This window comes from Lissotriton vulgaris, chromosome 8 (genome assembly GCF_964263255.1).
Source record: "Lissotriton vulgaris chromosome 8, aLisVul1.2, whole genome shotgun sequence".
Lineage (NCBI taxonomy): Eukaryota > Metazoa > Chordata > Amphibia > Caudata > Salamandridae > Lissotriton > Lissotriton vulgaris.
In genome coordinates this window covers 635,059,517-635,076,009 of record NC_141696.1, presented here as the reverse complement: position 1 = coordinate 635,076,009, position 16,493 = coordinate 635,059,517, and the positions used below count along the sequence as shown (strand labels likewise).

The 16,493-nt window shown below is 50.4% G+C and overlaps 1 protein-coding gene across 1 annotated transcript in view; it reads right to left on the bottom strand.

Annotated features, from left to right (window-relative positions):
- The window catches only part of POLA1 (DNA polymerase alpha 1, catalytic subunit), a 2,033,948-nt gene that overhangs the window by 1,708,681 nt on the left and 308,774 nt on the right, over window positions 1-16,493 (bottom strand). The window lies entirely within an intron of this gene.

Below are 16,493 nucleotides of genomic sequence, written 5' to 3'. Positions count from 1 at the left end.
GGTTAAACTGTACACAGGCTACAATGGACGGCCTGAAGCATATTTAAAGGGCTAATTAAGTTTTTGGCACAATAAGTTTGTCCAGCCCACTAGAAGCATTTAATTTATTAGCTCTCGGTACATCTAGTGCCACTTTACTAGGGACTTACAAATAAATTAAAGGTGCCAATGATACTATGTTTTAGGGAGAGACCACAAGCACTTTAGCACTGCTAAGAAGTGGCATAGAGTCCTAAGGCCAGCAAAAAATAAGTCTGCAAAAACAGGACTGAAGGCCAAAAGTGGGTGGAAAACCACGCCAAAGATGTCCGGTTCAAAAGTGGCAATGTGTATTTTAACCTGTGCCTCTGTGCAGGATCGTCTACCAGTTTACACAATGCATTGTTATGGTCAGTCTCCAATACTGCTGTCCTTTGCCTCAATGTCTGGGACATGTGTGAACAATGTTGTCGATGAGGTGGGGAGAGAGAAGGACAGTGCTGCACAAGATTTTGGTAGCTATTGGGCAGAGTGGTTGCTGCCCACCCTGTTAATTTCTGTTCATGACCAAAACACCACCTCAACCCCTGCACTAATAGATGTTGCACAGCTACTTCGAAGTAGAGAACTGATCCTCTCCAACAACTAAGGTCCAGCTGAATGGAAAGATGAGCACTGGATACCAAATCTCGCAGGTTGCCCAGAAACACCCACGACGTACGAGTTACTTGCCGTCAGTAATGATGTATCTGGAAGAGACTATTCTAGCCGCAGATTCCTTCACGTAGAATTATACCCAGGCGTGAGACTGGATCCAGAAACTTCTTTGCCACAGCATCCCTGCACGCCGGGGGCGGGGCGACATCACGCGACTACGCCCAGGCGTCGTCCGCGCACGTGACGTCAGCGAGGTCACACAAGACCCGCCCCGGTGCGCCTACGTCAGTTTTCTTCGGAGAACTTTTCCGCACCACAACGCGGAATCACCAGAAGGCTGAAGAGGCTCGTACACTCACAGTAGAGGAACCAAAGGCAAGGGCGTAGCGGCTGAAGCATCTCACTCCCCCACAAAGGCAAGACAACATCAGCCCAAGACCGGAAAAGCGGAAGAAGCCTAGAGGGCCCAAGGAAACTAGGGAAAAGAAGGCGTACCCACTCCAGATGGAGAGCAGCCTGCCAGCCAGAACAGCACCGGCAGTCAGCTGCCAGAAGCAAGAAGAGAAGAAGAACAGTCCGAGGCCCCAGGAAGGCCTAATAGGCGGCGCCTGGCAAGGGAGAACACAAGAGCGTCCCAGACCTCAGGACAGGAGAAGGTAAAGGAGGAAATGCCCGGGCACACCACTACCAGTGGCCGCACACACGACCTCAAGGAGCAAAAACAATCTACACAAATGCCATGGAGAAAAGGCACCCGAAGGCGACCAGAACCCTTCAGCAGAGCGCAGGCCATATGACCTAGGATACGATAAGCCCCAACATGGGAACCCTCTTTGGAAGAACGTCCGCAGCAGAGGAACAAACAAAAGAGCCACGGGGAAAAAAACACCCCCGCGAAAGGCTTGACAAACAGCCCAAGCAAGTAGAAGGCCTAATCTCAGGGCCAAGTCTGCGCAACAATTCCAACACGTACACATAGTCCACAAAGGGGCCGTCCAGCAGCCAACAATGCCAAAGTCCCAAGAAGGACCAAATGGCCAGAAAACGCACTCCACAGCCAGAACAACCGGCCTAAGAAGGCTCAGAATCAACCAGACTCAGGATCAATGAGGAGGGGACTGAGGACGATAAGGCGGAGAAGGAGGAGGACGGAGCCCTGCCAAAAGCCTCTGGATGGCGGAGTGAGCCGGGGCATGGAACAACAGGCTGCCATCAAACGGAAGATCAATGAGTCGCTTCCAAATATTCTCAGGGAATACTCCATCCCGAAGCGATAAACATTCGTATGTTCAAAACATTACAAAAGATCTGGACATAAAAGAGACGCGAGATTTCAATGATTTAGAAGTGCATCATATATTTAGAAACCTATTTTCATCAAAGCAATTCTGGAAACAGTTTAGCAAAAGAAACAGTTTGAAGGAAAACAGCACCGAAGACAAAAAATGTTTAAGACAACCCAAGGGTGCTTGGTGTTGTACGTGATCGTGAGATAAACGGTGACTGCGCAAGTGACATATGGGTGAGGGAACAGCGAAGGGCGCAAAAAACAATGAAAAACAATATATACAAAATAGTTGGTTCCTCCTTAGTGAAAGGGTTTTTACAATTAGTATTGGAACCAAGGGGTGTGTTGCGCCATAAGTTGCGCTGTTTCGTAGGGCGAGGGCGTTTCGATCCTATTGAATTAGGATCTTCACCAGGACCGGGTTGCCAAATAAAGAAGGTGCTGTAGGAAAAGGGTTGAAGAAATTGTAAGGGGTCGGCGGGGGAGGAGGGTACGCGCAATTGGGGTAGAAGGGTGCGGTCAGGGTAGGGGAAGGCTGGTGGAGGAGAAGGAAGGGTTAGGTAAGGCTCTAAGCTAAGACTCATAAGAGGGGGTAGGGGTACCAGGCACTTACATATAGGTGGAGGCGCAATAACGGAGCCCCGCTAGGTCCTGGGTGAATCAGAAGGAAGCAGAAGGTTCTTGAGGTAATCAAAGGAAACGGACGGGGAAGGGTACCGTCGTGTGAGTAAGTCAATGAATGTCTGGAAGTAAAGACAGTGGTCATTAATGAAGAGCAGGAGCTGGAAAGGGGTGCAGCGGCAGGGGGGGCTGGGGCAGAGAAAGTACAGCAAGAAACTTACATCAGTGGGTCCAGCAGACCGGAGCCCCGATCTGAGGCTGGATGGGGGAGGAGAAATCCAAAGAATTGGTCCCGGGGGTTCAATGACTTTATCCCTGCTTGGGAAGTTGGTGGAAGAGAAGCAGGAGTTAGAACAAATGGCCCATAGTGGGGCCGGATCGATGGGGAGGCGGGGGGGGGGGGGAGGGTAGGGGGGGGTGCAGGTGGAAGGGGGCAGCGCTAGGGAGCGGAATAAGTTGAGCCTTACTTGAGGGAGCACAGGAACGGAGCACCGTCCTAGCTGAATGGGCTAAAGAATAAGCAGCCGGGTCGAGCGATCCACTGGCTGATAGCCGGTATTGAAACCTGCGGAAGGGAAGTAGGTGTGAGGGTAGGCTGCACCGATGGCAGTAAAGAATACAAGCAAGGTGGGCGGCGATGTGGCCCGCTTACCGTTAGAGAGGAGTTTGGCAGGGTTCTGGGTCAAAAGATCCTCAATCGGCCTGGGGGTCTGATGAGTAGACCGCGGTCCGCATTGGTGCAGGAATCACTGCAAGCCGTGGGCGCTCGGGGAAGTTGCTTCCGGGGTAGACGGGGTTTGGATGAGGTGTCATCAAGGGGGCGGGTGAGGGAAAGGACGTGTGCAACTGCAAGCACTGGGTGGGTGGGACCGGGATTGAGGTTAGGGGCGTGGCAGAGATGCCGAAACAGGGAATGTAATGGAAGGGGGAAAAAACAGGGAGCCGCGAGGCGGTTTAAAAATGACTGATATGGAAACAAGATTGTGAATCAAGGCACTGACAAGATTTGGGGAATAAATCAGAAAAATGGCGAAAATATATAACGAATCATGGAACACAATGCATTACAACACACTTCATGGAAACATTTAACATGACAAATCATATTACTGGACATTGGTGGTGAGCCTGATAACGTTTTAGGATTGCGAAGAGTAAAACTGAAGGGCTAAAGGGCCACTGTGCAATGGAAAGGGCTTGGTGTTATTAAAGGGTTGATATAACATGTAAGGGTAATCTTGGTATACATAGGTCAGAATTAGGATGAGTTATCGCGTTGGGAAGTGATTAGATTAAAAAAGTGTCAGGGACTGGAAAGGTCTCTCCTGCGTGTGCTGGGATACAGATGTGTCACAAAGGTGTTCAATGATGTGACAGGTACGAACAGACTGTGGCCATAGGTTATTTAAACAAGTATGGTACTATTCCACTCATCAAGGGTATTCAAGCCTTTGTTTACAGAGTTGCAAGTGGTGATCCATTTGCATTCTCTGCCATTTAAGAGGTTCTGAAGATTTCCTCTTCTAAGGGATAGAGAAGGCAGGTCATTCACTTGCCATGTCATATCGAGTTCAGTGTGGTTTTTTCAATATAATGCATGACCAGCGGGGCTGTCGGTGTTTTACAATGGATGCAGCTTTTGTGCTGGTTGATCCTTTGTTTAACCATTTGGGTCGTCTGGCCTAAGTAAATATCACATGGACATCTGATTGCGTAGATTACATTTTGTGATCTGAAGTTGGTGAATGATTTCAATGCATAGGACTTGTTGTCATGGTTGAAATCTTTGGTGTTGAGGGTCAGGTCGCATACAATGCAGGACTGGCACCGGTAGTGACCCAGTACTGGAGGCATTCCCCAAGCAGCCGTGATGGAGTCATAGTTGTTTATTCTTGTGGGCCATGTGATAGCAAGTACCAGGTGGTTGGCAAGATTTTGGCCGCGCTGGTATGAAAATAGTGGTGGTTCCCGGAATGATCCTTGTGATCGTAAGATGGGCCAGTTGCGAGTTGATGATTTTCTTTCGATGGTTGCTGCAGGGGCTACATTTTGTGACAAACGGGATCCGACTGTTGGTTTTCTTGGGTTGGGGCGTCAGTAGAATTTTGCAGTGACAGTACCATGCCCTTTCGTGTGCCCGTTTGATGAGGTGTGTTGGATATCCTCTAGCAATGAGTTTGTGTTGGAGGATTTCTGATTCTCTGAAATAATCTTTGCGCCATTTACAATTTCTTCTGATTCTTAGAAATTGGCCATAGGGCAAGCCATCCTTGGGTCCTCGCAGATGGTAACTGGAATAATGGAGAAGTGCGTTTCTCTCAGTAGGCTTGTGATCTAATATGGTACCAATTAGCCCGTCCTCTGTGTGGATGACAATGTCTAGGAAAGGGAGGTGGTTGGTTTTGTAATCCATTGTGAATTTTAAGTGTTGTGAATTATTGAGCCAAACCACGAAATGTTCCAAAGCCGTAGCATTTCCTGACCATAGTAGAAGAATGTCATCTATGTAGCGGCGCCAAAAAAGTATTTAACTATTGAAAGGGTTGGTGAGGGTGAGTATGTGTGTCGTTTCCAAGTGATGCACAAAGAGGATGGCGAAGTTTGGGGCAAAACAAGCGCCCATGGAAACTCCCTTGATTTGGAGGTAGTAGGTTTCTTGATATAGGAAATAATTGTTCTCCAAGGCAATACGAAGGAGGCTCATAATGAAGGATGCGGGGATAAGGGTAGGTTGTGGTCTTGTGTCTAGTAGATTTTGAATGACTGACAAGCCATCTTGGTGGAGGATATTGGTATAGAGTGACTCGATAACGAGTCCCACCATAAGTTCAGATTGCGACCGGGGAGCCCCCCGGGGTTGAAAATTACCACTGGTAGCTGCCAAGTGAAGTGGTTACCCGGGATTGATAATTGCAGCAGTGTAAAGTGTGCAGTGGGGCCCTGCGGCCTGTGGTACCGGGGCGGTACTGTGCACCTGGGAGGACCCGCTGAAACCTCTTTGGCTTGGATGAGCCTGGCGACCTACATAAGAGTCCTGCGGTGGGAACCGGAGTGCGGCCGCATAACGAAGACTAGAGGTGATTGCGGGTGTGATTGATTCAGCGGGAGGGGGCGTGGGGCCCGGAGCTCCGCAGGTGACGTGGCTTTCGGCTCCGGGAGCAGCAATGCGAAAGTGAGAGCGCTGCATCCTTTTGGGACTGGAAGGTCTCCATGGTCAGTGTGGTTTGCTGGGGGGGACTGCGGCCATGCCCGAGACGTCGACCGGAACCCGCCTGCTGCGACTGTGTGCGTGTGGAGCCCGGGAGCACTGGAGCAGGCGTAACCCAGGTGGTGCGGGCCTGAGGGTGCGGCAGAGGTCCCCCCAGCCCGGATTTGTGGCGACATCCTGACTGGGCATAGGAAGCAGTGAGGGGCCTGGTTGCGGCTGCCCAGGTCTGTGCCACGACAAATACAAGAGATCTGGGGGCAGCGGGCAGCGCTGACCGAGCCAGTGGCTCAACCACAGACACTGACACCCAACGAAATGGCCCCAGGAAAGGAATCCAGGACCGGGATCCCACGGTGAGTCTTTACTGACCGGCCACAAGGGAGCCCATATTCACTGAGCGTGCGGAGTACCCTGCCCGGAGTGGGTCGTGATCGCTGCTGCTGCGCCTCGTGGTACACCTGGTGGGACTACCTGAGGAAAGGAGGCGGTGGCCCCCACATGCCGAGCAGTATTTCTACTCTTGAACAACGCCAAAGTCACCCCAAAGCGCTGAGAGATAACCTCCTTGGTGGGGCTGCATACTCTGTGGTGGACTCTGTACGAGCCTGGGGAGGCTCCTGTGGGCTTTGCGACAGACCCTGGGAAGGGCTGCGCTACGCTTTGGAACACGACCGGGATTCCATATCCATAGTTAGTAAGGGTCCCGACCCAGCCTGGTGATAACGCAGCATCATGGGCAAGCCTAGAGCCCGGCAGACTGGGGCTCACCAAGACCCAGAAGACAGCGCCCAGGAACTGTCCAATACGGACGACCCCGTCCAACAACACTCAGTAAAATCTTGGAGGCTATGGCAGACACAAATGCCACCCTCCACAATTATAATCAAGTATATCAGTACTGTTGCGGTGGGGCTCTGTCTGCTGTGGGAAGAACATAAGTTGTCAGAGAGGGTCAAAGAGACTGAGGCTAAGGTCGCGGAGCTGGAGCCGGCACAAAAAGCATTGGAGCAGCAAATAAGCCTCACGGATAGAGTGTGCTTGTTAGAGCGCAGAGCAGAGGATGCCGAAGGGCGCAATAGACGGGAGAGGGGGAGACAGCTGTGTCTTTAGAGGGACACCGTCCAATTGTTACCTACTCTAAGCCCCGTGCTGCCTCTCTTTAGGGGGCTGGTGCGCTATCACTGACTTAATTTTTTTTTTTTTATTTAGCCAACCCCCGCACTAGATTAAGGCCTCACTTAGTACTAACTGACTCACAAGATGTTGGGGCAGCCGACCCGTGTTCGACTGCCCTGGGGTCGGGGAGTTGATCACTATAAGGGTCCCTTTGTTGCTTTTTTTGTTCTGTATGTTTGCAGAGGGGGGGGACACTACGAGATAAGGGACGGCGTTGATGTGGGGCTTCCCCTTGCAATGGTGTCCGGCAGGAATGGCAGGGGCTTATAGTGTTTTATGGCTCTTAACGTGGAACATTAGGGGTGTGAGGTCCATTGCAAAGAGCTATAATATATACTCTTATCTGAGGCGTAGGGACATTCATATAGCGTTCTTACAGGAAACCCACTTAAATAGTGAAGAGGCTGGGAAGCTGAAGCGAAGATGGAGGGTCCAGGTCTTTGCGACTACCTGCTCGGCTTTTGCCAAAGGGGTACTGATCTGGGTGAGATCGGGGTCCTTTTTGCCGCTGAGGGGACGTGGTTGGATGAGGGGGGCCGATATGTTCTGGTTGCAGGGAGACTGGCATGGCGGCTTCCTGGATTTCTTTTCTGCTGTATTAGCGGGTAACCTGAGGGGCAACCTGATTCTTGGTGGGGAACACTAACTGTGTTGCGGACATTGCCGAGGATCGGTCACATCCCCCCTTAATGGGGTCTCCGACACACCGCACTGCTTTGGGGTTCCAAGCATGGTTTACACACTAAGGTCTCGAGGACATTTGGAGGCTTCAACATGACAAGCATAAGGAGTTCTCCTTCTCACCGGTACACCAAGTAAATACTCGCCTGGACATATTTTTGTGTTCCCCTGCCTTTAATAGCACTATTACACATACTGAATACCGAATATGCTACTTACCAGTATGCATCTGTTCTTGGCATGTAGGGCTGCTGACATTCACATCTGTGCATGGATCGCCGCCTAGTGTTGGGTCCGGATGATTGCACATTGTTGTCCTGGAAGAGTCTTCGAAGTATCACGAGATAGGTGGCTCCTCCCCTGGACTACAGTGCGCATGGGCATCCTCTCCATCCTCAGATTGTTTTTCGCCATTGTGGCAGAGATGGAGTGTAATACAGTGAGTGATGTCCATGCTAGACGATAATTCTGAATGCTACAGCTGCTACAGGCGCCGGGGAGGAGGGTGGGCGATATGAATGTCAGCAGCCCTACATGCCAAGAACAGATGCATACTGGTAAGTAGCATATTCGGTTCGAGGCATGTGGGCTGCTGAATTCAGATCTGTGCATAGATTACATAGTAGTCCCTCCTGTAAGCAGCGGCTGCCCGTGCCAGCTGCAGCAGTCTGAAAAAGAGTTTTGAGAACAGCCTGTCCTACAGCTGCCTGCTGTTTGGAATGCACATCTACGCAGTAGTGTTTCGTAAATGCATGTGTGGTGGACCAAGTGGCTACCTTACATATCTCTTCTAAAGGAATATTCCCCAGGAAAGCCATGGGTGCTCCTAACTTACGTGTGGAGTGTGCTCGTGGTGGAATGGTTAGTGTGCGTTTAGCCTTAGCATAGCAAATCTGTATACATTTAACGATCCACCGGGCTATCCCTGCTTTGGAAATGGGGTTGCCGTTGTGCTGTGGAGAAAAGGCAACGAAAAGCTGTTTTGTTTTTCTGAAATCCTTTGTCCTGTCTATATAGTACATTAGAGCCCTTTTGACATCTAACGTGTGTAGGGATCTCTCTGCGACATTTTCCGGATTGGGAAAGAAAACTGGCAGTTCTATGGTCTGGTTCATGTGGAACTGCGAAATCACTTTAGGCATAAATGTAGGGTTGGTTCGCAATACCACCCTATTTGCGTGGACCTGGATGAATGGCTCTTGAATGGTTAGTGCCTGGAGTTCACTAACTCTCCTCAGTGAGGTAATGGCCACTAGGAAAGCAACTTTCCAAGTCAGAAATTGAACCTCACAAGAGTGAGGAGGTTCACAAGGTGGTCCCATTAACCTGGTGAGGACCACATTCAGGTTCCAGACTGTTGACGGTGGGTGTCTGGGCGGGATCACTCTTTTAAGTCCCTCCAGAAAAGCTTTAATGGCAGGAACTCTGAATAAGGAGAGGTGCTGCCTGTTCTGAAGATCGGCTGCTATGGCGGATAAATGTATGCGAATGGAACTGTACGCTAGATTACATTTGTATAAATGCAACAATTAACAGATGATGTTTTGAATAGATGCATCCAGTGGGTTAATGTCATTGTTGGTACAATATATGACAAACCTTTTCCATTTAGCCGCATAGCATGCTCTGGTTGTGGGCCGTCTTGCCTCCTTGATGATATTCATACATTCCGGCGGCAAGTTGAGGTAGCCAAATTCTAGGACTTCAGGAGCCAGATCGCCAGGTTGAGCTGTTGCGGATCTGGATGCTGAATGTCTCCATGGCTCTGCGTCAAAAGCCTGGGCGTGAGGCGTAGCCGTTGATGCGGTACCACGGATAGTTCCAGAAACGTGGTGTACCATGGTTGGCATGCCCACATTGGAGCAACCAGGATGAGGGTCATAGAGTGTTGCCGTAGTTTGCGTGCCACCAGCGGTATCAAAGGTGCTGGGGGAAAAGCATACGCAAATTTGCCTGACCAGTTCTTCCATATCGCATTGCCCTGCGACTGTGGGTGTGGGAACCTGCTTGCGAAGCTTTGGCATTTTGCGTTTTCCCTTGTGGCGAACAGGTCTATCTGTGGATGACCCCATTGCTGGAAGTACGGTTGGAGTACTGATGGATGTATCTCCCACTCGTGCATCTGGTGGCTGTGTCTGCTGAGCACATCCGCCATCTGGTTGTCTTTGCCCGGGAGGTGTTCTGCCATGAGGAAGATGTTCCTCTGAATGGCCCACTTCCACATGCTCTGAGCCAGATGAGACAACTGTGGAGAGTGCGTTCCTCCCTGCTTCTGTATGTAGTACATGGCAGTCATGTTGTCCGTCTGGATCAACACGACCTTGTTGCACAGGTGTACTTTGAAAGCTTTCATTGCCATGAAGATTGCCATCAACTCCAGAAGGTTGATGTGCATCTTCTTCTGCTGCGTCGTCCATAGTCCCTGCACTGTGTAGTGGAGTACATGAGCTCCCCATCCCTGGAGAGACGCGTCCGCCGGCGGTACAATTTGTGGAACAGGCTCTTGGAACGGTCGGCCCTTGCAGAGGTTTCGTGGGTTCCACCAATGCAGAGAGTTAAATGCCCAACCGCTCACCAACACTAGGTCTTTTAACTGTCCTTGAGCCTGATTCCACTGACGTGCTAAGCACTCCTGAAGCGGACGCATATGTAGTCTCGTGTGCGGGACTATGAAGATGCAGGAGGCCATCATGCCTATCAACTGCATGAACACTTACGCTGGAAGCGAGCGTTGAGGTCTGAATTTCTGTATCAGCAATTGCATGCTGTTTATTCTCACTAAATTTGGCTGTGCTTTGGCTGCCAGAGTGTCTATCGTCGCACCTAGGTACTGTCACACGTGGGCGGGCTGAAGGTGTGACTTCGGGTAATTCAGTGAGAATCCCAGACTGTGAAGAAGATGAATGGTGTGGGACATGTGGCTGGCACACTGCTGGGCCAACTTTGCTTGAATAAGCCAGTCGTCCAGATAAGGGTAGACATGTATGTGCTGTCTCCTGAGGTGTGCTGCCACTGTTGCCAGGCACTTTGTGAACACCCTGGGTGCCGTCGTTACTTCGAAAGGGAGGACTTTGAACTGATAATGTTGATGTTGAATAGTGAACCTGAGATACTGTCTGTGTGACGGGTGTATGGGTATATGGAAATACGCATCTTTTAGATCCAGCATTGCGAGGAAGTCTCCCTGACTGAGTAACGGCAGAACCTGTTGCAAGGTGAGTATATGAAAATGCTCTGACAGAATGTAACTGTTTAGAGGCCTGAGGTCTAGTATAGGTCTGAGCGACCCGTCCTTTTTGAGTATTAGAAAGTAGAGAGAGTACACCCCTGACCCTTGTTCTTCTACAGGCACGAGCTCTATGGCCCCTTTTTGCAGCATGCTGACGACCTCCTGCTGCAATAAGTGTAAGTGCTCTGCGGACAAAGGACGGTGTCTTGGTGGGATGTTGGGTGGAGTGGGCGTTAGTTCCAGACAATACCCGTACTGTACAATGTCTCTCACCCACCTGTCCGTGGTGATGGATTTCCAGACCGACAGGAACTGTTGTAGTCTAGCCCCCCCCCCCCCCCCCCCCCCCCCCCCCGACAGGTGTTATGTGGTCGGGGGGCAGTGACAGGGCGTCACGGTTTGGTATTGGCAGAGGATCTGGAACGGTTGTTTCCTCTGGCTCTGCCCTTGATGTCGTTTCCCCGATATCCACCACGGTTGTTCTTATTGTAGGTGGATTGTGTACCTCCCTTATTATATTGTGTTTGTTGCGCTGACTTGTCTCTTGAGGGGCCTCTAGTTCTGGAGCAACAAAAGGAGCCACCCCGAAACTGCTGTGACTGCAGAGCCCCCATAGACTTTGCAGTCTCTGTGTCCTTTTTAAGTTTCTCAAGGGTGGTGTCAACCTCAGGTCCGAATAAGAAGTCTGGGTTAACTGGCTGATTGAGGATAGAAGTTTGAATTTCAGGTTTGAATCCTGAAATCCTCAACCAGGCGTGTCGTCTTAGCATAACACTAGTGTTGATGGCCCTGGCTGCAGTGTCAGCTGCGTCCAGAGCACACTTGATGTAAGCATTGGTTATGAGTTTCCCCTCCTGTATGAGTAGCTCTGCCCCCTCCTTGTACTGATCAGGTAGGTGTTGTAATAGTGTCTCAAGGGTATCAAGGGTATCATAATGTGCACTGTCATATCTGGCCAAGAGAGCCTGAGTGTTAGCAATGCGCCAGATGTTAGCCGCCTGCGCAGCTACTCTTTTCCCTGAAGTTTCCATAACCTTTGACTCTTTGTCCGGAGGAGGAGCGTCACCTGTAGTCTGGGAGTCCGCTCTCTTGCGTGCATTAGAAACAACCAATGAATCCAATGGCAACTGTCCCTTTATATAAGGAGGGTCCACAGGGACCGGCCGATATTTCTTCTCAATCCTTGGGTTTAACACCCTGGCCCTAGTGGTATCTTTAAAAATGTCAGCAGCATGCTTGAGGACCCCTTTGAGCATGGGTAGGGTTTTGACTGCCCTTTCTGAAGTTGAAAGTGTCGACCAGAAAGTCTTCGTCCACAGGGTCAGCATGTAGCTCGACATCATGATTACTGGCTGCCCCCTCAATAAGGGCGTTAAAAGCAGTTGTGTCCTCAGTAGGAGACGTTTTAACACTGTACACATGAGTGTCTGGGCCAGTCTCCGGATCCCTTGAGTCAGCCGGGTCCGTCCATTGTTGGTCTTGATCATCAGGATCAGTGTCCACATGATAGAGGTCATCCTCATTGTAATTATCCCCTGTCTCAACATCTGAGTATGTTGGGGAAAAATTTTGAGGTTCCTGTTCATAGTGATGGAGGGGTTCCACAAGAGCTGGAGAAGTTGTAGAAACTCTTTTTTTTTTTTCTTCAAGGGAATCTTATATGATTCCATGGGAGTCTCTGGCATTAACTTTCGTCAGTGTCCGAGTCGATGAATTGTCTCGGCTCTTGGTCTTCAGGCTCTTCTGTGGCCTCCATTTCCGTCGACACGTGTGTAGCGGCACCGATAGATTTTTTCGGCTCGAACATCTTCGGACGCACCGAGGGTGGTAACCGAAACTTGATAGGCGTCGACGCGGTCTGAACTTGTCCGACAAGCTTCGGCATCGGGGCCTTCTTCGGTCCGACCGATGTACCCTTCTCCTTGATGCGTCTGAGTGACTCCGACACTTCTTTGGCTATGAACGGACTGGGTTTTGTCGACTCGACAGGGTCCTTGGAGCTAGTCTTCGACTTGTCCATAGGCCTCGACCGAGGATCGATCCAGTCTTTCGGTACGAGCCTTTTGTGCGAATAGACACCCTTTGGCGTCGGCTTCGAGGGCTCGACGGCCTTGACCTTGGTCTTCGGCGGCCCAACCATTGGCTCGATGACCTTTTTGAGTTTTCCGGCATCGGCGGCCATTTTAGTTTTCTTCGGCTCCGAGGCCTTGGAGCCGACGAGAGGCACAAGCACTTTCGGTTTCGATTTCTTTGTATCGACCGATGGCGGTTTCGAAACCGCAGGCTCTTTAGAAACGTTCGAAGCCGGGCCTTTATGCGGGGCTGTAGAACGAGATTGTGGATCTTGGGTAAGGCCTAGTGGCCATCCCTCGACCTGAGCCTTACTGAGTGCGTCATCTTCGGCCTCTGCGCGGCCGGGATGGCCTAGCTCTTCGCCTGAGCTATCTTCTACGGCCCCAAGGGCCTCCGCGTCGTCTCCTACCTTATCGACGACGGTCTCATCTTCGTCTTGTACCTCCACTTCTTCAGCATCATACTCGGAGTCATGGCCCGAAGCCGGATCGGAGCAGTGTTCCTGATCCTCCAGATCAACGACCTCCTCGTCTTTGGTCCCGAAGATGTTCACGGGAACAGGCGCTGACTTCTTCGACTCCAGTCGAGCCGCGCGTCGAATCTTGAGGGTTTTCTTCGAACTGACCCGGGCACAGGCCATACAGTTGGCTTCGTTATGGTCTGGGGACAGGCACTTGTTGCACACCGGGTGGACATCGATGTGCGGGTATTTTGCATTGCAAAGGGGGCACAGCTTGAATAGACTTCTTTCCATTTCAGATCTAAGATCGAGTAGAGTGTGGAAAGAAAAAACCTGTTGAGTCCTCGATGTCCGCTATCTCGTGATACTTCGAAGACTCTTCCAGGACAACAATGTGCAATCATCCGGACCCAACACTAGGCGGCGATCTATGCACAGATATGAATTCAGCAGCCCACATGCCTCGAACTTGGGGCATACCTTGTTGGACCGCAGTCCATTGATAATTCAGCCAGTGGGGCGGTGTCTCCCAGTCCCCACTTGGAGGCTTAACCCAGCATTGCTGGAGGATGACCCTTTACGTACATCATTGCATGCACTCCTTGAAACATATTTTCCTATTAATGCCAACACTGCATCCTCTGTCCGAGTGGAATGGGAGACATTCAAGGTGGTAGTGCAGGGCCATTGTCTGGGACATGCGACGGGAGCCTACAGAGAACTCCGTCAGGAATTACTAGATCCGGAAGGTAGCTTCCACAGCTTAGATAACATTCAGGGTACAGGAGACGCGGCCAGATTGGCACTGCAGGATACACTAGCAAAATAGAATGACGCAATTGGGGGGATTGCGATGTTATAACCACAACGATTATCTGGCTAGGGTGCAGAGGAAAAAAGGGAAGGCGGGCCGTCTTTTAGCTCGGTTAATTAAGCTGGAATTGGGAAAATCCCCCAATCAAACAAGTTAGCTTAGACACTGGTGAGGTGCTGTACAGTCCAGATGCGATCAATAATTCCTTTTTATCACTTTATGAAAACTTATATACAGCCCGACTGCGGCCCCTTGCTTGGCGTTGGGAGAATTTCTGGAGCCTCTGCCCCTTCATGTGTTGAAGGAAGATGACCGGGAAGGATTGTAGGAAATTAAAGCCGCCATCCATGCATTGGCACCAGGCAAGACGCCGGGTACGGATGGTCTTCCGGACGAATTTTACCAGTGTTTTGCAGATCTACTTGCGGCCGCACCTAGTCCGGCTGTATGCAGACGCGTATGAGGCTGGGGAATCGCCTAGATCCACCCGGACAGCCCTGGTGATCCCCCTTCCGAAAACCAAGATACCAGGGGCGTGGCTTAAGGATTAAAGGCCCCTCTCATTGCTTAGCATGGATTTTAAGATCCTAAGCAAGGTGCTGGCCGGTAGGTTGGTTCCACATATTAAGACATTAATGTACCCAGATCAAAATGGGTTTATCCCTTCCCGTAACACCTCCTATGATCTCCACTGGCTTTAATCCATTCTTTAATCATGCAGAGACTCCGCTTAGACTCCTGGCCGCGGTGCTCTCCGTCGACCTAGAAAAAGCCTTTGACACAGTGGGGTGGGGAATATCTGTTTGAGGTGATGATGCGAATGGGGTTGGGAAAGGATTGGGTGCGGCTTTTATACGCGGCACCGACTGCTAGGGTCCGAGCGGGCAGAACAATTTCTAGAGAATATAAGGTATCTCGGGGATCAGGCAGGTGTGCCCTCTTTCTCTCCCCTCCTCTTTGCTTTGGCAATAAAGCCCCTTGCTGAGTGACTTCGTCAGGAAGGAGATGGTATTGGGCTGGACTCTGGAGGGCAGACACACCATGTTTCCCTGCATGCAGACAACCTATTGTTATACCGGTAGGACACAGTTGTGGGCATCTCAACGGCTATACAAATCCTAGACAACTTTGCGGACCTCTTGGGTCTTCAAGTCAACAGAGCAAAGACGCATCTGTTTCCGGTTGCAGGCCTTCTCCCTAGGTCAGACACTTTGATGGTTGACATTCTATGGGCACAGAATACGTTTAAGTATTTGGGCATAAACATATTCCACTCGCTGGAGGTCTTGAAGGAAGGCAATTTGGGCAGAGTGCTGCGCTTGTTGCTGCTCGTGAATATTTCTGGCGTACATTACAATTGCCGGTAATGTCCTAGGTCTCCCTATCTAAAATGGTCATGCTCGTGCACCTATTGTATTTTTTTTGTCAAGAAGGTAGGAGACAACTACCAACAGTCGAAATATCTAAACATTGCTGTAAAAAATGCATAATATTGATAGTGCTCTCTAACAGAACCTTCAGCTACTGAGAGTAGGCATCTCTTGGTGAAACGTATGCCACGAAGAGAAGATTAATAATAATCCTCAGGTAAACAACTTGAGTAGAATCAATGAGATTAGTAAATAAAAAGGTGAAATAGAAAGGAACCCCTTGTAATAATGGTTTTATGTCACACAACCTTACAGAAATCACCATTGCTGTTTAAACTCAATTGTCCAGAAAGAGCGGCCTCCAATGCGCGCCTTTTTTACTCGGGGAACCTCAGCTAAGAACAAAGACTCAGACCTCAGAGAGCGAGCCGGATGGTAAAAGGCAAGTCTCCTTTGGAGATACTGAGCTCCCATGGAGTGCAGGGCCTTATGGGCCAGTGTCAAGGCCTTAAACTCTATCCACTTCCGGATGGGCAGCCAGTGGAGCGACTGCATTAGGCTGGATACTCTGGCACGTCTATGGAGGCCAAAGATAGCCCGTGAGGCCGCGTTCTGCACGACCTGCAAACGTTGCAGGAGATACTCAGGCAGGCCAAGATAAAGGATGTTGGCATAATCCAATCTTGAGCCGATTAATGCCTGGACCGTGGTCCTCCTGTGCTCTTCCGAGAGCAGGGGGAAGAACTTCCGGAGCATTTGGAGGACACCAAAGCAGGTTCCCGAGAGAGCCAGAACCTGGGATTTTAATGTCAGCCCATTGTCGATCTTAACTCCCAGATTCTTAGCTATCTGAGACGAGTGTGCTGGAGGGAACATGTCAGCAGGCCACCATTCATGCCATTCTGGGTCAGATAAGCAACCGAAGAAGAGTATCTCA